The following is a 23,211-nucleotide window of genomic DNA, read 5'->3' as shown; positions in this document are numbered from 1 at the left end:
GTTCTGATCAAAGCCCGCAATCAAGCAGGCCCCCGTCCCCAATTCAATTCTTCCTTTTAACCTCTATCTATCCACTGCCCTCCTCAGACATGGGATGAAACGTTTCGTGATGGGGGGGGGGGGGGAGACAGAGAGGTCAAGAAAGAGAGGGAACAAGTGCGCTATTCCAACTCCCCCCCCCTCTCACCCCCCCCCCCCCTATTTTTTCTCTTCCCACTTCCCATAAGATCTAAAAGGCAGGAGCAATAGCGCGCCGAGGAGTGAGTGCTGATTTCCAGCCGGCACCGAGGCGGTGAGCGATACAGAATCACGCTACCAAATGCTAGAGACAGTCAGCGCTGACTTCGCGTGCATACCCATTTCTTCATCTCTTGGGTAAAATCTCGGGGGTTTGGGTTTTTTCTCTCCCCCCCTATTTCTAAATATTCTCGTGTGCAGTGGTCTCCCTTTGTTTACGTTTGTTGATCTTTGTTAGTCCAACTTGATTTCATTGTGGAATCCAATTGATTGAGATACTCCAACGGACGTGTCACGTGTCTTTAAAGTCACATGACTAAAGGGCTAGCTACTCTGGTAAGACTACATGTGTTTGTTTACCTTTGACAACTTCTGAGATTCGTAAAAAAAGATCTGAGGACGGATATTTATCTAATTGATAAGTAAGTAGCTTGATCTATATTCCCATAAATTTAGGCCTATCCTTTTGACGTAGGTAAAATAATTGTCATTTTTTTTACTTGCCTATGCCAAGATCTTTTGACCTTTACCTATCCTTAGTCTGTTGGTCCGTTGGGGCACCATGTAGGATTCTTTGACCGTCTTTCTCCATTCCTCTCTGTCTTTTGCCTTAGTTAGAACCTCTTTCAATGGCAGGCCCGTCCATTCTTTTATGTTGTCCTCCCATCGCTTTCTCTGTCTGCCTCTTCTTCTTTTTCCTGGTACTGTTCCTTGAAGGAAAGTCTTTTCAAGCCCCGAAGATCTTTTAATATGGCCATAGATTTTTAGCTTGCGTAGAAAATTCGATTGCGTAAATCTAAACACATAAGAACCATACAAGAAAGATACTAAAATACAAGAAAGATACTAACATACAAGAAAGATACTAACATACAAGAAAGATACTAAAATACAAGAAAGATACTAACATACAAGAAAGATACTAACATACAAGAAAGATATTAACATACAAGAAAGATACTAACATACACAAAAGATACTAGCATACAAGAAAGATACTACCATACAAGAAAGATACTAACATACAAGAAAGATACTAACATACAATAAAGATACTAACATACAAGTTAGATACTAACATACAACAAAGATACTAACATACAAGAAAGATACTAACATACAAGAATGATACTACCATACAATAAAGATACTACCATACAAGAAAGATACAAACATACAAGAAAGATACTAACATACAAGAAAGATACTAACATACAAGAAAGATACTAAAATACAATAAAGATACTACCATACAATAAAGATACTAACATTCAAGAAAGATACAAACATACAACAAAGATACTAACATACAAGAAAGATACAAACATACAAGAAAGATACTAACATACAAGAAAGATACTAACATACAACAAAAATACTAACATACAAGTTAGATACTAACATACAACAAAGATACTAACATACAAGAAAGATACTAACATACAAGAAAGATACTAACATACAAGAAAGATACTAACATGCAAGAAAGATACTAACATACAAGAAAGATACAAGGTGAGTTAATATATTCGGGATTATAAATATAAAAAAATACAACATATAAACTCATTCTAGAAATTATTTTAGACCCGTTCGGTCTTATATTGTGTCCTTTACGAAACACTTCGCACATTCTGAGTAATTAGCGGAACACTTTGCTTATTTTTTTTTTCAAAGCGATTAATTCACATGGCGACCTACTAGTTAATTATTCCAGTAGTTCGAGGCACACCTATCCAGGTCTCGCGGAATGCTCACGTTTCAAGAAGAACAGTTTTGGGAAACAATGGACTAGATTATCACTTTGTTAAACCATCAGAGCTTTCTCGAAATGAAGCTCACCACAGTAATCTCCCCTTTCATGTGCATCTTTCTATGGTCATTTATCTTCTTATCTTATGTAATACAGACGTTACTTCAAAAAAAAAGAAGATGATTACGTCCTACGCGTCATGCATTTAGTGATTAATTACAGGCTTTCTTTTTTGTAACATCGACAAGCTAGATTATTGGTAGTTATTTCGTATCTTTATTTGCTTATAAGATAAGATTATTCTATTGGTCCAAACAAATGGATATTCAGTCTGACTACAATTGTCCACCTCAGCATTACTGCTATAACAATAACACAATAGATGCAAACAGGAACAACATTCACACACACACATACACAGCCCCCCCCCACACACACACCCACACACACACATATATATATATATATATATATACACACATACGACCAGTTTTCTATGAATTAGGCTTATACGCACTCCTCTGTGAGGACAAGTGACATTGAAACACACAGACTGAAATTAGGATGTTTGTGCATTAACTATCTCCGTAATTTTTTTTTTCCACATTTTGACAGAATTTGTTAATTTTTCTGATCCATCCATTCTACCCTGTTATGATTAAACATTCAATAACATTTTTGTTTGTAATCATGGTATAGAATTATAGGAGGATGCATGCTCTTTTTGTATAACGGGTAACACAAATTATAAAATCAAAAATTTAATTTGATTTGATGAGGTCAAATCAACGATAATATCGTTAATTAGGAGAGAAAGAGTTAATCTCAATCGTTATTAACTTATTCCCTTCTGACAAAAGATAGTACCTGCATCAGATATGCCTTTTTGTGTCAATTGCTTTGATCCTAATATATGAACTCAATTTGATTTTTATCGTGATGGGAAGGGGGGTGTGCAAGGGATAATGTTCTTGAGCCCGGGCCAGTGCCTTGCTACGCTACTGCTCACTAAAGCAGTGGTCCTTACTCCATGTTTGAGTTCCCCTTAAAGTAAACTTAGCCCAAGTTGTCACTCTACTTTAAACTCGATTCCAGTTTGTGTGTGTATGTCAGACGGTGTGTGTGTGTGTAATGCCAATGTACTGCATGCTTTAAGAAGAACTTTGATACGGGCCTGGTGTTCTAGACTCATTAAACGACTCGACCCCCCCCCCCACTCTTCCCTCTCCCACGGCTGCCACTCAATGTGTCTACTTTGGCATATCGTGGCGAGAATGGAAATTATTCCACGGGATGGATTGACTGAACGACTTCTTGGTCTGTACGAGCTCTAGATAGCTCTTTACAATGTCTGTGTGTGTCTCCAACAAGTGTTGTGTGTGTCTCCTGTAAGTGTTGTGTGTGTCTCCAGCGTGTGTTGTGTGTGTCTCCAGCAAGTGTTGTGTGTGTCTCCAGCAAGTGTTGTGTGTGTCTCCAGCAAGTGTTGTGCGCGTCTCCAGCAAGTGTTGTGTGTGTCTCCAGCAAGTGTTGTGTGTGTCTCCAGCATGTGTTGTGTGTGTCGCCAACATGTGTTGTGTGTGTCTCCACCAAGTGTTGTGTGTGTCTCCAACAAGTGTTGTGTGTGTCTCCAGCAAGTGTTGTGCGTGTCTCCAGCAAGTGTTGTGTGTGTCTCCAGCAAGTGTTGTGTGTGTCTCCAGCAAGTGTGGTGTGTCTCCAGTAAGTGTTGTGTGTGTCTCCAGCAAGTGTTGTGTGTGTCTCCAGCAAGTGTTGTGTGTGTCTCCAGCAAGTGTTGTGTGTGTCTTCCGACTCCAGCATGTGATGTGTGTGTCTTCAGAAAATGTTGTGTGTATATAGTTATTGTGCGTGTTAGTGAAATGGGATTATTACACAGGTTATATCAGCTTACTCTGTCTGTGTGTCTGTGTGTCTGTCTGTCTGTCTGTCTGTCTGGTACACATTTCAAACATCTAATGTTTCCCCATTCTCTGATTAAAGGGAAACTCCGATAGTTTTTCAAATTTTAGTTATTGACATATTTAAATTCTGTGTAAAAAGTTGTAATAGTAAACATTATATCATTTTTTATTTAAATGCTCGGAAAATTTTATATTTAATAAATTAGACAGAAAATTCTCCACGCCCCCAAAAAAACGGGATTCTGCGAGATGTTTTTAGTTTTTAAAAACGTGACGTCACGAAGGTGCTGGCTAAATATAGATCTAGACCTATATAACCGATAAACTCTCTAGTCTAGATCTAGACCTATCGAATCGCATTTATTGTTACGCTTCACAGCTAGATCTAGTCTCCACGTTGATTTATAATCGGTCATTGTTTATAAACCTCTATTTCTACTTGAAGAAAATTAAATATTGTTCTTCAGCTTGTTGCAGTAGTTCCAATCACAAAGATAAAATGAGCAAGTATGCTGATACAGAAATTAGTGTCTCTTTTCATTTGTTTCCAAGAGATGAAGTTTTAAAGGGAAAATGGGGAAAATTTATTCGCCTGAAGAGCAAATATTTTACAAAGGCATTAGCTAATTCCTGTTTATGCTCAAACCATTTTGAGAGAAGCTGTTTCAGCAACTTCACTGCTGTGGAAATGGGATTTTAAAAAAAAATTGAAGTTAATACCAGGTGCAGTACCAACAATACATTGGATTTCCAGGCCAAAGAATTCAATTAATGATACTACTGAGACATTTTAAACAACTGAAGTTCATAAATATAAATGAAATCAGATTTGTGAGCTAGAAATTTACTACGAATACTAGATCTACTATTAAATTTCTTATTTAATAAGTAGATCTATCGTCTACGAAACTCAATTCCAACTTTTTAACTTTTGACCTTGGGGGTGTGTCTCGCCGGCTGAGCCAGCGTCAAGCTCTCTCATCACTTTTTCCATGTCAACCAATGTTAGGTCGAAACAGCACAAAAAAATCATAATTTTCTTACGGTCAAACATACAGTCATAATTAATACACCATTAGAAATTTCTTTTAAAGTATTTTAATGATGTAATAACGAAAATTTTTTTTTATCAAAGATAATTTCTTTTTCGCCTCCCTATCAATGAGTATCAATAGGATTTGAGTGCACCGTCGTGACGTCACACAGAAATTCAGTGAAAATCTGACTGTTTTGGATGCGCAGAAAAATTATGTCACAAAAACATCAATTACTAAGTTATTCTTGCAAATAAAAAAAAAAAGAATAATATATTCATTATCTATAAATCAAAACACATATTATATCAAAAATTGTCAAAACCATCGGAGTTACCCTTTAAGTTGAAACTTTGCACAATTATTTATTGTCGGCGACAACACAGGAATGAATAAAAAAAAAAAAAGCCAATTAATCAATCCATTTGTCTTAATTAGTTAATTTCCTTTTATAAGCAAAATATACTAAGATAACGGAGATAAACCTTGTAATAATGAGATATGTGGCAGCTATAGAAAGGTGCTCCCACCCAAAGCGCTAACGAGACTCTTGCCACTATGCAAGTTAGCAGACGCGTAAAAGTCGCAAGACCAGGGGAATTAACTTATGCAATTGTGTACATTTATCAGTTGGCCTATCTTATGAACACGTTACATCCCAAATAAAGGCAGTGCCGGCCTTAGATAATAAGAGGCCCTAGGTGAAGTCAACATGATGGCCCCAGATGAAATTGGAAAATAAAAAATGAACAGCGAAAAAAATAAAATTATGCAATTTATTCAAAACGTAGTGTACTTCAATAATAACATTAGGCACAAGTTTAAGTATTTCTACACTAATCGTACTCTCTAGCGCACAACAGAAGGACAAAGAAATTGTCCTGGCCCTGATAAACGTCAATCAAAAATTACCACCAAAGATGACAAAATACTTTACTTAATACTAATTAATTGTGTCCTCCACTTATGTTTTTTTTTTTGGATTTTATTTATTTACTTCTTTTTGTTTGACCCGGTAGTTTAAAAAAAAAAGTCATATATTTGGAAATGGTGATTAGTCTGAATACATCACCGCCATTCTCTTGTGCATCAATTATTAATTCTAAATTGGGTAAAGTTGATTTGGTGCTTTAAATTAAAATGAATTAAGTGAGTGGCCATTGTGTCATTTAAACAACAATTAAATAAGAATGTAATTTCAAATATTAATACACAATTATTTACACCTATTTGCATTCGTTTAATTAAATTTGTAATGAATTTTAAAAGGTATAAATTCAAACATTTTGTTTTATTTTGTTTTGAATCTGAAATCATTCTTTTTCCAATTTCTAAATAATTCCAACATTTTTTTTATGGGCTTGTGTCTGCGCGTGACATTATTTAAAATCGTGCTTCCGGTGGGAGAAGCCGGAAAATGACGTCATTATTTTTTGAGTTCATAAAGTGAATGAATTCTCGTTAGGGCCGAAGAGGAAAATTAAAAAAAACAAACATGTTCCTGGAAATTTTCATCACGTGATCATTGTCATGTGACGTATGTAAACTATGCAGTATAATTATTCATGAATGAAGGTTAATGCATTCATCTGTCAGCGTCGCCATCGACCTAGCCAGATTCTAAACTTGATAATTATTTTGAAATTATCCAAAACTTTCCTATAAGGCTCATATCTACTCTAGATCTAGTGGTCTATATAGCAGACTATCACAGTACACCTGTTTGTTTTATATTTTGCTACGAAAGCCTACTTCAGCCCAAGAGGTCTTAGACTGTATTGATCAATTTAGAGATGCCACGAAAGGCTCCACACATATTGTAAAGGGAAGTAACAAAGTAACTAGCAACGATATCCCATATGTAGCTTTTGGTGCCACTGGTCAATCTAACGACATACCCAAGACAAGATGGCCACTTGTCCTCACTCACAAGTTAAATGAAAAACTAAAATTGTTTATGATACAAACAAAACTGATACATAACACTGACTATGATTTTGTTAAGGGGGAGCTCCTAAAACAAGCCCAACTCACAGAAGAAGCCTGCCGAACACTGTGGCATGAACTTTCCCCAAAGACGGACGACATGAAAGATTTTTATGTCCATTTGAAAAGGACATTTGACAACAGTTTTGAAATCAACCACCTGAATTGCCCCCCTTCTCCTCTACAGTAAACAGGAGACCCAGGCTGACCAGAACTCAGTCCTGACAGCAGTCATGTAACGAGCTTGTCAAGCGACCAGCGCAACTTGTGTGAAATAAATAAAGTCAACAATGTCAAGGACGCCAAAGGTCACGTTTGCAAACTAAATAATAAACATTTATCTGTGCCACAAGCACAAGATTTAAAAAACTAAATTTCGAAATGCTAAAAAAAAATATTTTTTTTTTTTGCTTTTTAAAATGCATAACTTTTCAAAAATTCTGTATTGTGTACACCGAATACACCGAAAATCACAGTTATGAAAGTCCTCCATAGACTAGAATTCATACAGTTGAGGGAAAACGACAAGTTTTATATATAAATATAAATAATACATAAATATAAGAAAGAATTACAACCATTTAAAGGATTTCATTACGAGAATAAAAAGTCGTTAAAAACTATGTGATAGATCCAAGTTTTTATTTATGCGCATGCGTGTTCAAGGTATATGCTATTCGTCTGCTGTACACTCAGACATGGCGCCATAATTTGAAGACGAGGCTAGTTATCTAGGAACAGCTGAAGATCTATCACTGTCTAAATCAAGATAGGTAATCCTGAATATCAATCTGGCTACAATAAAGCAAGGGCTGTATATTTACTGCTGGACTGCCCTCAGAAATGTAGATTGTTATTCTAATCCTAATCGCCCCGCTCAGGAGGATAAAAAAAAAAGGGGGGGGGTTGAAATTCGAACTCGCTACTATCACTTGGTCAGTTCAAAAGTTATAACACAATGCCATACACTTGCCATCCTTAGGAAATAGTGTGTTTTTTTTTATAACAGACGCAATACAGGGACATTTGATGCACAAATTAAAAGTAGCTTAGTGCTATAGAGTCCTGTAGAGATCTGACAAAGTCCTGTAGAGATCCATTAAAGTCTTATATAGATTTTATTAATTCATATAGAGATCCAATCAAGTCCTATACTGATATAAGAAAGTCCTCTAAAGATCTAATAAAGTCCTTAAGAGATCTTAGATAATCCTATAGCGATTTACAATCTTAACAGGCAGGAAAAATTCCACTCCTAGACTTTGTGTAGGTCCAAAAGTTCTGCGTAGGAACATGATCGGACTTAAGTAAATGTAGGCCCAGAGGTTTTGTGGAGGCCCCGAGGTTTTGTGGAGGCCCCGAGGTGAGGCCCCGAGGTTTTGTGGAGGCCCCGAGGTTTTGTGGAGGCCCCGAGAAATGGAGCACTGGTAAATGTAATTTCATTTTCCCCATTTAAAAAAATATTTAATATGCATATGTTAGTTAAAATTCTATATTTATGAGTTTGTGGAGGTCTAGGCCCTATTAAGGAAGTATCTCTCTTATGGATACCTCGGGGCAGTACTCCACCTGCCCTGCCTTAAATCCGATTGTTATGGAGTGTGTATGTGTGTGTGTGTTTCTATGGTGACGGTTGGCAGAGGTTAGCGATTGGTTGTGAATGATGCAACGTAGGTGGCAATGTCGCCGTTTGGTCTTGGTTAGGACAGACGGCTCCAGAGACTGGACACTGGTGTGATTGTAGTGAGTTAGATTTTCTTAAAACATATTACTAAAGTCTAGAGCATTTATTTTGTTTTAAAGTTATATTTAGTTTTGTTCACGAAGAAGTTATTCAAAATGTTCTAAGTTTATTATTTAACATATATTACGCCTATAACGGTTTAGTTGTCGACCAGCAGTTTGGTGTTAGAAGTCAACGACCGGTAACAACACAGACCCTGTTAGAAAAAAAATACTGAAAAAAAAACCACACACAAACAAAGTGTATCAATTAGTTTGGATCAGTCATGTAATTTGTAATATGCCTCAGGCTTATAAAGGGGACTAATTCAGCTTATACCACCACTTTAGTACTATTTCTTTCCCTTGTTTGAGATACCGGAAAAAAATATTACCAATAGTTAATTAACTAATCGGTTAGTTTTTTTAAACTGATTATTGTGTTGTCAGATAAAATAAATAATTGTGCAAAATTTCAGCTTCATCCGAGATTGGGTGTACAAACGTGTACAAACTTTGGACCAGACAAAGTGAGTTGATATAATCTTTGTAAAAAGATTTCCACCTCTGCATTTAATGTTATTAAAATGTAACTTATGTCAAAGTCATTTTCATACACATTTCCGACTTGCTAAAATATCCTCTAGTCCAAATTGTTTTCACGTAGGCCTACAAAAAAAAAAACGCAATGGTAGACCTTCTAGATCTAAGTGTGCGTTAACTGAATGGGCTATTGTTTACGCTAGGTGAGTACTGGACCCATTTGTAGTCCATCATATTTCCCAGTATCTTCAATGCACCCGTTACATCCGCTCCCCAGGTAGGCATACTGGCTGCCTAGGGAGGTGTGTGTTCGCTTACCTGTCTGAAGGTGGTACCTGTGTGCCGGTGAGTGAGGCATCCTTTCTTTCTCCCTTCCTATTAAAACACGTGCGTTCTATTTCAGTGTTTAACCTGCGCTAATGTCAAGGCCGTTGTGCGCAAAGGTCACGCGGTTAGTTTGTTTATCATTGCAGGAAAGGTCATACGACGAAACTTGTAGTTCTGGCGATTTAAACATAATTTGTGTTTCTTTATACAAGTGACCACAAGTGACCACTACGAAAGGAACGAGAAGAAACTGTATCTTCAAGACGAAAGCTACATTTTGAAGTACTTTCTACCCAAACAGGGTTTCTCAAACTCTTCGTTCTGCTGCACCCAGGGCCGGTCCTAGCAATTGCGGGGCCCTATGCGAAACTGATTGCGCGGGGCCTAGCCTGTGTGGCAATAAGGATAATAAGTGAAAATTAAGATTTTGTCTAAGAAAAAAAAATCGACTTTACTAAGTTAAAAATTGCGATCTGTACTTTACGAACCTTGTAACCAATGGCATATTTATATGCTAGTGACTATAAAAGTAAATAAAGTATTGGAACTTCCGATTAAGGTATAAATTCGCCCGATTATTACATGAAAGCTGACAATGCCTTTTTTCCTTTGGCGTTTGGCGTTTTCCGCAATGAATGACACCCACAAATGACAATTTTGTCTATTTTTCTGGAGATTTTAGAGAGTTTTCAGGAGATTTTAATAAATTCAGGAGATTTCCAGGGGTTTTTCGTATATATTTTGCAATTTCATAATTACACCCTGAATTAGCGCGGGCCTATGAAAGCGCGGGGCCCACTGCGACCGCATAGGTTGCAGTGGCCTAAGACCGGCCCTGGGCTGCACCAAACCATATCCAAATCACATGTTAATGAAATCTCTCCAATCGTAAGAGCTCCATTGTTAGGTGCACTCCTATTTCTGACGCAATAAGCTGCTTCTGTTACATGTTCATTTTAAGCTTGTGCAATGATGTAAAGTTTGGACTTTTGCTAGTTGGTCACGTGATCTCATTAAAACAAAATAAGCTTAGCCTTTTTCTTCATGATCTGTTTGTATTTTCACCAAATACGCGAGGCTGATGGCTGAGTGGTAAAGCGAGAGGTCCCGGGTTCAAATCCTGGTAAAGACTGGACTTGGAGACAGAGCCGGTCTTAGGCCACTGCAACCTATGCGGCCGCAGTGGGCCCCGCACTTTCACAGGCCCCGCGCGAATTCTAGTTGTAAATTATTAAATTAAACAATTTTAACTTCTTATTAAAGGGTTCCTGGAATTCTCCCGAAATGGCAAAATAAGAAAAAAAAGCCACGAAAATCTCCTGAAATTATTGAAATCTTATGAAAACGCATGCAAATCTCCTTAAAAACAGACAAAATTGTCATTTCGGGATGTCATTCAATATGGACAACGCCAATCCTACTTGCGCTTAAAAACTAAAGGGGACTTAACTTTCTTTTATTTCATGAGGGAGGTATGTTCAACAACTTTAAGCCTCTGTTTGTTACATACTGGACAAATTAGGTCAGTAATATGCAGCTGTAGTTAACAGCAAAGAGATTTTTTTTTTTTAAATTCCCTTTTTCTACATGAAAAAAATTAACTAATTACCACTAATTGGGTAATTTTTTTTTATTGATTCATGTGTTGTCATTTGACATTGATGAATTGTGCGAAGTTTTAACTTGATCCGAGAATGGGAAGTGGGAGAAAGAACATGTGTATGATATTCTACCAGACAGAGTGGAATAATATAAGCTATGTATGGATGGCTGCCTGGTCGTGCGGTTTGCGCGCTGAACTATCGTTCGGATTTATCGACGGTCGAGGGTTCAAACCCTGCCCGCTCCCATCCCCCGTCGTCCTGCGGGAGGTTTCGACTAGGAAGTGAGCTATCTTCAACTCTGAAGGAACATCCGAAATATGTAAAAAAAATTTACAAACAAGTTAAACATGTATACTTTGCGTCTCTGCCTGCCGGACAGTGGACAAACCTCTCAAAAGAGGGCTTGCCCTTTTTTCCCCAGAATATCGGTACAAAATCCTGAACGCTTTTATTTTCAGTTAAAAATACTTTAGAAATGATCTCTAGTTGGGTGTGACAAAGAATAATTTCCAAGAATATATCCTTTTAAATACAAAAATAGCTCATAAACATTTTTGGGCTATAAAATGGTAAGTCCCGGCCGACCTATTAATTTTGAATTTAATTACAACTTTTTGTAGATATTGTTATCGCCATACGCGATTGGTCCCAGTGACCGAGTCAGCCAGGTCTCATAACTTTATTTTCCGTAAAATGTAGGCATAGGGTCAATAACTCCCAACTTCCAGATCCATCATTTTAGAACAGCGGTTCTCAACCTTTTAAGCTCGGCGACCCCTTTCTAAAATCCCCCACTCAGCCGCGACCCCCCCACCTCCCCCACACACAGCAAAAGAAGAAAAGACAAAAAACAATCCATATTTTCGATGGTCTTAGGCGACCCCAGGCAAATCGTCAATCGATCCCCCAAAGGGGTCGCGACCCACAGGCTGAGAACCCCTGTTTTAGAAGAACCAATTTTACAACACTTGGTGACCGAAAACATAAAATATTACGAGCAGAAGTAACAATTTCTTAATTTGATTTGAATATGGGCCAGACGTAGGGGAAATAACTGTCTCTGACATTGCATAGTAAACAAATAATTTCGTCCCCCGTTGCTTAAATATGCTTCTGACAAGTCTTCCAATTTTTTGTTTTTAATATAGCAAAGTTCTCAAGTGAGAGAACAATTAGTTTTGTGTTGAACCATTCAACGAACTATGTTGACAAGTTGATCAATTAGTTCATGTTGAGTCATTCAACCAGCAATGTTGACAAGTTGATCAATTAGTTCATGTTGAGTCGTTCAACTAGCAATGTTGACAAGTTGATCAATTAGTTCATGTTGAGTCATTCAAATAACAATGTTGACAAGTTGATCAATTAGTTCATGTTGAGTCATTTAACTAGCAATATTGACAAGTTGATCAATTAGTTCATGTTGAGTCATTCAACTAGCAATGTTGACAAGTTGATCAATTAGTTGGTGGTTGAATCATTCAACATTCAACTAATAATGTTGACAAGCTGATCAATTAATAATAATAATAATTATGATTATCTTTATTATCAATAAGGAAATTTGTCTTACAATTTGTGCATTACACCAAACAAAACATTGTAACTATAGAAAACCAAAATATACATTCGCACCAGACTCACTCATAATTTACATGTGAAAAGTTGATATCAATTTCTATTTAATGATTTGAATGCCAGCGGAACAAAAGAATGTTTGTGTCTGTTTGTCTTTGCTATTGGTATCCTGCATCTCTTTTGTGATGGTAAAATCACAAAATCCTGATCCAAAGGGTGATGTTTTATTTCTAAAACCTTTTTTAGCTTTTTTTATGAAAGAGAGAGAGAGAGAGAGAGAGAGAGAGCGATAACTTACTGTCATGACTGCGTTAAAAATTCATTCCAGATGAAACATTCAAGTTCTGTAACTCAAGACAATGTCCCAGATCTGTCAGCTGGAGTTCTCTGCCCATTTATAGGACTAGACTCAAAAGAGAAGTTATGTCATAACTAATTTGATACGACTATGACATACCTTCAGACAGGGCCGGTCTTAAGTAATAGGAGGCCGTAGGCAAAGTGAGTTAATTGTCCCCTAATGAATTAGAACAATAAAAAGACCTAAAAATAAAATTACTCAATGATTTAAAACCTTTCTGCATCTAAATCAACAAAATAAAATAAATTCATATAGCGCATTTCTCGTAGCGTTCAGTATAGCATGTTAAATCATAGTAGATACTTAGGGCTAGGCTAGTTCACTAGTCATAGATTTCTGTTACTCATAGACTTCTGCTACTCATAGACTTCTGCTACTCATAGACTTCTGCTGCTCATAGACTTCTGCTACTCTTAGACTTCTGCTACTCATAGACTTCTGCTACTCATAGACTTCTGCTACTCATAGACTTCTGCTACTCATTGACTTCTGCTACTCATAGACTTCTGCTACTCATAGACTTCTGCTACTCATTGACTTGTGCTACTCATAGACTTCTGCTACTCATTGACTTCTGCTACTCATAGACTTCTGCTACTCATTGACTTCTGCCTCATAGACTTCTGCTACTCATAGACTTCTGCTACTCATAGACTTCTGCTACTCATAGACTTCTGCTACGTTTGACATTTGATCCAAGTTTCGCAGTGGACCTCATTCACCAATCGTAAACAAGCAACATATAGCCACGTGATCTTATTGATAAAACAACGGGGAAAAAAAAACTGTCACGTGACAGCCATCATGAATTAAACATGAGATCGTAAATTATATAGAAGAGAAAAAGCACCACGTGGCTAAATGTTGTTTGTTTACAATTGGTGAATGAGGTCCATTTTGTTTCTTAAAAAATGTTTTGGAGACCTGTGTATCCCTCATCAATCGGAGGAACTAGGCAGCTGCCTTGTTTGCCTATGCCTAAGTCCGGCTCTACAGAACTGTATTGTGAATCGGTACCAATTAGTGATTGGCTGCTTTACAAAGAAAACTAATGTATTATAGACAAAACATGGCACATGTGACTATCTTATCTTATATAATACTGACGTTACTTCAAAAAAGAAGATGATTACGTCCTACGCGTCATGCATTTAGTCATGCATGTTAACCAATGATTTAAATTCTGCCAAGTCACTGGTTTTCCTGGCTAGCTCAGACAACCCATTCCATGCTCCAATAGCACTAGGGAAGAAGGAGTATTTGTACAAATTTGTCCTAGCATATGGGACGAGGAATGTGCCTTTATCTTTGTGTCTTTCTGAGTATTTTATTAAATTTTGTTTTTGTATTTGAAGATTGAAGACTATTACTAAGCATTACTAATGTCTACAGAACTGTAGAAAACTAATGTAATGATTGACAAAACATGGCCCACGTGACTATTGGCACACGTGACTATTACCAAGCATTACTAATGAAGGCAGTGACGTTAAAAAAATCCTCACCCCCCAACCCCCCCTATTTTTTTTGTTCAGCTCACTGCCTAACTTTCTTACGGTTCATAGCACAAAACTAGATCTTGTAGACTTGCTGGTCATTGCACTGTTCACCCCAGCCGCCCCCCCCCCCCCGCCACACATTCATTGTGGCTAGACTTTGTTAACTCCATTTGCCCAGAAGAAGGTTTTACTGGGCCGGTGTGCTACCTCCCAAGTCGCTACACAGCGGAAGGTCACTTGTTCAGATTGTATGTGGTCAGATTGGGTAGCTGATACTTCTTGGTTCCCGGTTTTTTTTTTTGGTGTTTGCTTTATTTAGAAACGCTGAATACATTGTTTTTACTGGTTTGATTTCTCGACACACGACACACACCTGCACACACACACATACACACCACACACACACTTGCACACACACACAGAATCAAAATGTCCCGATAGGACGTCACCACTACAGCTTGCTATTGGTTGAAGCTATCGGTATAGAAGGCCTGGACACTGACCTGCAACGACGCAGCCTGTGGGCAGTTAGACAAAGAGGTCGTTGCCACGTCGTACACATCTGCTTTACCACTCAGCCCCCGCTCCTCCAAACCAGTGGCGTAGCTAAGGATTTGGGGGCCCAGGGGGCTACACCTCTGCAGGGACCCCTGTATTTCGACATTCGACATCATGAGACGAGATAATGGCTTAATATTTAATGCAATAACAAATTTTGAACACTCATTTGGGGGCTCCCTCAAGTTGGGGCCCGGAGGGATTTTCAAATTTGGACAGACACCCCTTTTCCCCACACCTTAGCCACGCTGCCGCTCCAAACACGCACATACGCAAATAGAATGGACCTCATTCACCAATCGTAAACAAACAACATTTAGCCACGTGGTGCTCTATCTCTTCTATATAATCTACGATCTCATGTTTAATTCATGATGGTTGTCACGTGACAGTTTTTTTCCATTGTTTTATCAATAAGATCACGTGACTAAATGTTGTTTGTTTACGATTGGTGAATTAGGTCCATTAGAGATGTGAAGCTATGCGTTGAAACAATGAATGATGCTAATTGCAACTATAATGGCACAGTTAAGTATGCTTAAACTATTTTTTACTGTAAAACTAGTGCTGCCACTTTACATGTAATATTCATGCAAACGCCAACAGAATCAGTTCAAGCGTGACTATCAGAGTCCTTGCAAGGAATACAAAGAAAAAACCCAGTAGAAAAATCCTTTAACAAACTTCTCTTTCCATATGTTATGACTAGTAACACAGACTAAAAACGCAAAATACCTAAGTGTTATGATAAATGAAAAACTGTCATGGAATCTCCATATTGATGAAACTATTTTTAAAAAAATCAAATATAGTATTAGGGTTTATTAAAAGAAATTTCTATAAATCAAAAACTAAAATGTTATTTAACCTTGGCTTGGCCAATAATAGAATATGCATCCTCTGTTTGGGACCCCTCAGCTCAAGAAAACATTAAGAAACTGGAACAGACACAAAATAGAGCAGTGAGATTCATAACAAACGAATATTCACATTTGACTAGAGTAACACCTTTAGTAAAATCACTAAATTTAGAAAGCCTACAGGAGAGAAGACTCAAAAGTAAAGAAGCAATTATACATAAAACACTGAACCATAATCTTCAAATACAAAAACAAAATTTAATAAAATACTCATTCCATTTGCTAGGACAAATGTATACAAATGCTCTTTCGTTCGTTGGCAGTGTTAGATGTGTCGTCCGTTGACTGCGATATATGTGTCGTCCGTTGGCAGTGTGAGATGTGCCGTCCGTTGCAGTGTGATATGTGTCGTCAGTTGCCAGTGTGATATGTGTCGTCCGTTGCCAGTGTGATATGTGTCGTCCGTTGACAGTGTGATACGTGTCGTCCGTTGCCAGTGTGATATGTGTCGTCCGTTGACAGTGTGATATGTGTCGTCCGTTGCCAGTGTGATATGTGTCGTCCGTTGACAGTGTGATACGTGTCGTCCGTTGACAGTGTGATACGTGTCGTCCGTTGACAATGTGATATGTGTCGTCCGTTGACAGTGTGATATGTGTCGTCCGTTGCCAGTGTGATATGTGCCGTCCGTTGGCAGTGTGATATGTGTCGTCCGTTGACAGTGTGATATGTGCCGTCCGTTGACAGTGTGATATGTGTCGTCCGTTGCCAGTGTGATATGTGCCGTCCGTTGACAGTGTGATACTTGTCGTCCGTCGACAGTGTGATATGTGTCGTCCGTTGCCAGTGTGATATGTGCCGTCCGTTGACAGTGTGATACTTGTCGTCCGTTGACAGTGTGATATGTGTCGTCCGTTGACAGTGTGATATGTGCCGTCCGTTGGCAGTGTGATATGTGTCGTCCGTTGACAGTGTGATATGTGCCGTCCGTTGACAGTGTGATACTTGTCGTCCGTTGACAGTGTGATATGTGTCGTCCGTTGCCAGTGTGATATGTGCCGTCCGTTGACAGTGTGATACTTGTCGTCCGTTGACAGTGTGATATGTGTCGTCCGTTGCCAGTGTGATATGTGCCGTCCGTTGACAGTGTGATACTTGTCGTCCGTTGACAGTGTGATATGTGTCGCCAGTTGACAGTGTGATATGTGCCGTCCGTTGACAGTGTGATACTTGTCGTCCGTTGACAGTGTGATACTTGTCGTCCGTTGACAGTGTGATATGTGTCGTCCGTTGACAGTGTGATATGTGCCGTCCGTTGGCAGTGTGATATGTGTCGTCCGTTGACAGTGTGATATGTGCCGTCCGTTGACAGTGTGATACTTGTCGTCCGTTGACAGTGTGATATGTGTCGTCCGTTGCCAGTGTGATATGTGCCGTCCGTTGACAGTGTGATACTTGTCGTCCGTTGACAGTGTGATATGTGTCGTCCGTTGCCAGTGTGATATGTGCCGTCCGTTGACAGTGTGATACTTGTCGTCCGTTGACAGTGTGATATGTGTCGCCAGTTGACAGTGTGATATGTGCCGTCCGTTGACAGTGTGATACTTGTCGTCCGTTGACAGTGTGATACTTGTCGTCCGTTGACAGTGTGATATGTGTCGTCCGTTGACAGTGTGTGATGTTTGTCTAACGTCTCTTCTTTGTGCTCAAAACGCTACTTACCTCCCTTCTATCAGCTCACTCTTCTGTGTTTCAAGTTCAAATCTTGTCCACGTTCTTTCTCTCACTTCCGATTCTCGGATCAAGCTGAAACTTTGCACGATTATTGATTGTCGATGACAACCCATGATTGAATAAAAACAATAACCTTTTAATTAATCGACTAGTCGTAATTAATTATTGTTTTATATGGATATTGTTCAAAATTGCCCTAAATTTTATAATTCGCAAGAAGGAGTAGAAATATATCATATATTAGCAAAACACTAATTTATAAATTTATATATGACTTTCGCCAATTGAAAATTTAAGATTTTATTGCAGCGTTGGTAACATCGATAGATGGCTGCTATGGATGCATTTGATCGCGTGTTTTAAGGATTAAAAAAAACAACAACAACAACATATTAGCTTGAAAAAGAAAGCAAAAAACAAATCAGATTCATTTCTTTGCTTGGTTTGTTTTTTTCTGCCAAATGTGCAAACCAAGAAATAAGTCAGGTCAGATAATTAGTCAGGTCAGTCAATCAGTCAAGTCAGTCAATCAGTCAAGTCAGTCAATCAATCAGTCAAGTCAGTCAAGTCAGTCAAGTCAGTCAAGTCAGTCAAGTCAGTCAAGTCAGTCAAGTCAGTCAATCAGTCAAGTCAGTCAAGTCAGTCAAGTCAGTCAATCAGTCAAGTCAGTCAATCAGTCAAGTCAGTCAAGTCAGTCAAGTCAGTCAATCAGTCAAGTCAGTCAATCAGTCAAGTCAGTCAATCAGTCAAGTCAGTCAAGTCAGTCAATCAGTCAAGTCAATCATTGATGTTTGTGATGTTTCAGTCCCCACTTTCTTAAGTCATAAATTGTCTTTGAATTATCGACCACGCCATTCAAAGTTTTTAGATGGCTTTGTCATTGGTAGGACATGACCTAGTCTTTGGTAGGACATGACCTAGTCTTTGGTAGGACATGACCTAGTCTTTGGTAGGACATGACCATTTCATTGGCAAGGTATGACCTAGTCTTTGGCAGGACATGACCTAGTCTTTGGCAGGACATGACCTAGTCTTTGGCAGGACATGACCTAGTCTTTGGCAGGACATGACCTAGTCTTTGGCAGGACATGACCTAGTCTTTGGTAGGACATGACCATTTCATTGGCAAGGTATGACCTAGTTTTTGGCAGAATATGACATAGTTTTTGGTAGGACATGACCATTTCATTGGCAAGGTATGACCTAGTTTTTGGCAGAATATGACATAGTTTTTGGTAGGACATGACCATTTCATTGGCAAGGTATGACCTAGTTTTTGGCAGAATATGACATAGTTTTTGGTAGGACATGACCATTTCATGTGCAAGGTATGACCTAGTTTTTGGCAGAATATGACATAGTTTTTGGTAGGACATGACCATTTCATTGGCAAGGTATGACCTAGTTTTTGGCAGAATATGACATAGTTTTTGGTAGGACATGACCATTTCATTGGCAAGGTATGACCTAGTTTTTGGCAGAATATGACATAGTTTTTGGTAGGACATGACCATTTCATTGGCAAGGTATGACCTAGTTTTTGGCAGAATATGACATAGTTTTTGGTAGGACATGACCATTTCATTGGCAAGGTATGACCTAGTTTTTGGCAGAATATGACATAGTTTTTGGTAGGACATGACCATTTCATTGGCAAGGTATGACCTAGTTTTTGGCAGAATATGACATAGTTTTTGGTAGGACATGACCATTTCATTGGCAAGGTATGACCTAGTTTTTGGCAGAATATGACATAGTTTTTGGTAGGACATGACCATTTCATTGGCAAGGTATGACCTAGTTTTTGGCAGAATATGACATAGTTTTGGTAGGACATGACCATTTCATTGGCAAGGTATGACCTAGTTTTTGGCAGAATATGACATAGTTTTTGGTAGGACATGACCATTTCATTGGAAAGATATGACCTAGTTTTTTGGTAGGACATGACCTAGTCTTTGGTAGGACATGACCATTTCATTAGCAAGATATGACCTAGGCTTTGCTAGGATATGTACTACTCACTGGCAGCACATTATCTAGTCTTTGGTAGGACATCATTATTTCATTGGAAAGATATGACCTAGTCTTGGGTGAGACATGGACCACATGCATTGGCAGGACATGATCAGGTCTTAGGTAGGACATGACCTTGTCAACGACAGGCTATGACCTGATTTGAAGGACAATTAGAAGAACATAATCTAACTAGAGGACCAAGTCGCTAGCCAATATGCTAGGAAAAGTGCGAACGTCCTAACAATCTACGGAATCTGATTAATCCGTCTCATATTCGTCTCCCCTTTAGACCCCGAGGATAGGTCGACATTGTGAGCTAATAAGTTGTTTCTAGCTAATAAGTTGTTTTTAGCTAATAAGTTGTTTTTATCAACATCAGTTTCCCTAATCCTAAATGTCTAAATGTTGAACTTTGCTGAGCATTCCACACAGACTTGGGAAAAAGAATCATTGCTAGTTGTAAGTCTGCGATATTCAGAATATTGAAGACCAATACTCAACCACGAATTTAAAATATATATATATATATATATATAACTATAAAACACAATGTAGCAATACATCACAGTGAATAAAATCACTATAGACTCAATATCTCAGGAATAAGCTCTTTTTTTATATTTAAAAAAAATAATTAATTACCACTAATTAATTAACTAATTATTCGATTGTTGCAATTCATGCATTGAATCGTCATAAACTATAAATATGTACTCAAAATGTAATTATAAAATGGAAAGTGGAAGATAAAGCTTTACACACCATATACCACTCCTTATTAAGTAGCATTCATTTTATTTCTTTCTTATCAGATATTGCGGAGTATTACCAATAAATAATTAACTAATTGGTTAATTTTTTGTGGATTCATGTTTTGTTAGGTACAATAAATAATCATAGAAAAAAATAATAATGGGTTGCTTCTCATGCATAATTCATAAACATTTTAAAGAAACCAAAATTTTATTAATATTCTTCCCCTACTTGAACGTAAGAAATTAAACTTTCTATATTCACACAAAATTTCCAGTTTTTTTCAAAATAACACTGATTTAATAACAGTTAATGTTCATCAAATAAAAAAATTTAAAGATTTAGAAAAACTGTCATAGTAATAACGTTTCTTTGGACCTTACAGACTATATACGATATGCAATGGCGCAGAACACATGACGTATTCACAACCTGATGATGACGTCATGACAAGGATCAGTGTTTGCGTTGATTAGCCTGGATTAAAGTACACATTTTTGGACATAAAAACGTTTACAATAGAAATTCTTGCAGATCTGTCAGCTAGTAAAAACACCAACAAAAAACATTTGGCATTATGTTTCTCGTTTTTTTTAAGCTTCCATAGAAACTAAAAACAGTTCCTTTCAAAAAAATCCCAAGTTCAAGAACTTCCTTCGTGGATGTGAACAGGGGCGGACTGGCTATATGGGCGTTTGGGCAAATGCCCGGTGGGCCGGTACCCAACTGGGCCGGAAGGGCCACCTAAAGGGCCTTATGAATGAGAAAGTGTTAATTGTTAAATGTTTTATACTATTCTCTTGTAAAAGGGGCCCTCTAAGCTTCGTGTTAAAAAAAATCTTTTACAGACTCTAGAGTGTGATTAATACTAATTTAATCCCGAAATAATGTAATAGCTATATCCGTTGGCAGGGCTACTAGTAGGCGTCATCCTTTTAGGGCTCACACACTTGGCGATTAAAAAGCAACATAAGGCCTATATGTTTCTTACATATGAAGATTCATTGTATGCATGCGTTCAGTGATCGATACATTAGGTAGACCTCGAATTGGATGCCCCTCGTATGATATAAGCCGAATGGACCTCATTCACCAATCGTAAACAAACAACATTTAGTCACGTGATCTTATTGATAAAACAACGGGGGGGGGGGGAAATCACGTGACATCCATCATGAATTAAACATGAGCTCGTAAATTATATAGAAGAGATAGAGCACCACGTGGCTAAATGTTTGTTTGTTTACGGTTGGTGAATGTGGTCCATTGTATAGAAATGCCCGGGCCGATCTTAACACCCAGTCCGCCCCTGGATGTGAACACACATATGTATGATACATGTGTGTACGTACATGGGTCTACAACAGACGAACAACAGACGACCTAGTGATTATGAAGTTTGAACAATTTCTGAACAAAGTTAACCTTAACCATTATGAGAACATTGAACTAATTGTTTTGTTCTTGTGTGTTTTTGGCAATGTAATCATCTACTGATTAAAAAATCATATTATTGATACTGAAAATCTCACTTATTGAATGGTATCACTACATATCTCTATATCATGGCGTAGTGTTTTATATATCATTGCCACTCTACAATAACTAGCCTTCTTCTTATCTTATCTTATAAAATACAGACGTTACTTCAAAAAAGAAGATGATTACGTCCTACGCGTCATGCATTTAGTCATGCATATTAATCAATGACTTAAATTCTGCCAAGTCACTGGTTTTCCTGGCTAGCTCAGGCAACCCATTCCATGCTCTAATAGCACTAGGGAAGAAGGAGTATTTGACAAATTTGTCCTAGCATATGGGACGAGGAATGTGCCTTCTGTCCTGGGTCGCCTCTAAATTTAGTGATTTCACTAATGATGTTACTCAAACCAAATTTGAATATTCGTTTTTTTAATTAATCTCACATATAATTAGCTTTTATCTTCATAAAACTATTTGTATTTATCATAGAACTAACTTGTAGCTGTTAGGGTGACAACTATGCAGGCCACACACCCTAAGTCACTATGTACTCTTGTGGACAAGTCTGACAGAGTCACATGACACAGCTACTTAATTAAGCATTCCTAGTCATCCCCTGTCTAGCCAGAGCGGTCAATATCTAATAGGCGACTGGCCACTAATAGACGACTGGTCGGTGTCTGATTGAGATAACTGTGTCTAGCAGTATGATTTAAAAGTGATGTCTACGACATGTATGTGTTTACAATATTAGATCTTGGGTGTTTAGACTATAACATTGACATTGGCACTGCCTTTGACATTGACACCTATATTGGCACTGTTTAGTGTCTGATAGATATAGATATGTCTGGTCTTATCTCTGTCAAGCACTATAATTTTTTAAAGAGATATCTACGACAGGTGCTTACAATATTAGATCTAGGATGTTAAAACAATAAGATTAACATTGACATCGACACTGACATTGTCACTGACATTGACACTGACATAACAATGATACAAGTACAGTGTTTCTGTTTATAATGAATATATTAAATTGATGGATTAATTATCCTTCATATCAGCGATAATCTAGCATCTGCATTATCTACTGTGTATATTTCTAGTAGTCAGCTTATCTTATAATAACCTTTGTTACCCGGAAGTAAATTTTGTTTTATATTCTTGCTTGGTAATCAGGTTTCATCAATATTCATGAAATTAAAAAAAAATCTTTAATATTGTTAAGGCCTCCGCGCGGTG

At 37.8% G+C, this 23,211-nt stretch overlaps 1 protein-coding gene across 1 annotated transcript in view; it reads left to right on the top strand.

Annotated features, from left to right (window-relative positions):
* Window positions 1-314: 314 nt before the first annotated feature.
* The window catches only part of LOC106073742 (carboxyl-terminal PDZ ligand of neuronal nitric oxide synthase protein-like), a 220,137-nt gene continuing 197,240 nt past the window's right edge, over window positions 315-23,211 (top strand). Inside the window, exon 1 of the mRNA XM_056040448.1 lies at window positions 315-659. The gene's annotated coding sequence lies outside the window, so the exon portion shown is untranslated. The remainder of the gene's footprint in view (window positions 660-23,211) is intronic.

This window comes from Biomphalaria glabrata, chromosome 9, assembly GCF_947242115.1.
Source record: "Biomphalaria glabrata chromosome 9, xgBioGlab47.1, whole genome shotgun sequence".
NCBI classification, from domain to species: domain Eukaryota; kingdom Metazoa; phylum Mollusca; class Gastropoda; family Planorbidae; genus Biomphalaria; species Biomphalaria glabrata.
Note: the sequence above shows the minus strand (reverse complement) of the source record. Positions and strands in the feature narration are given on the sequence as shown.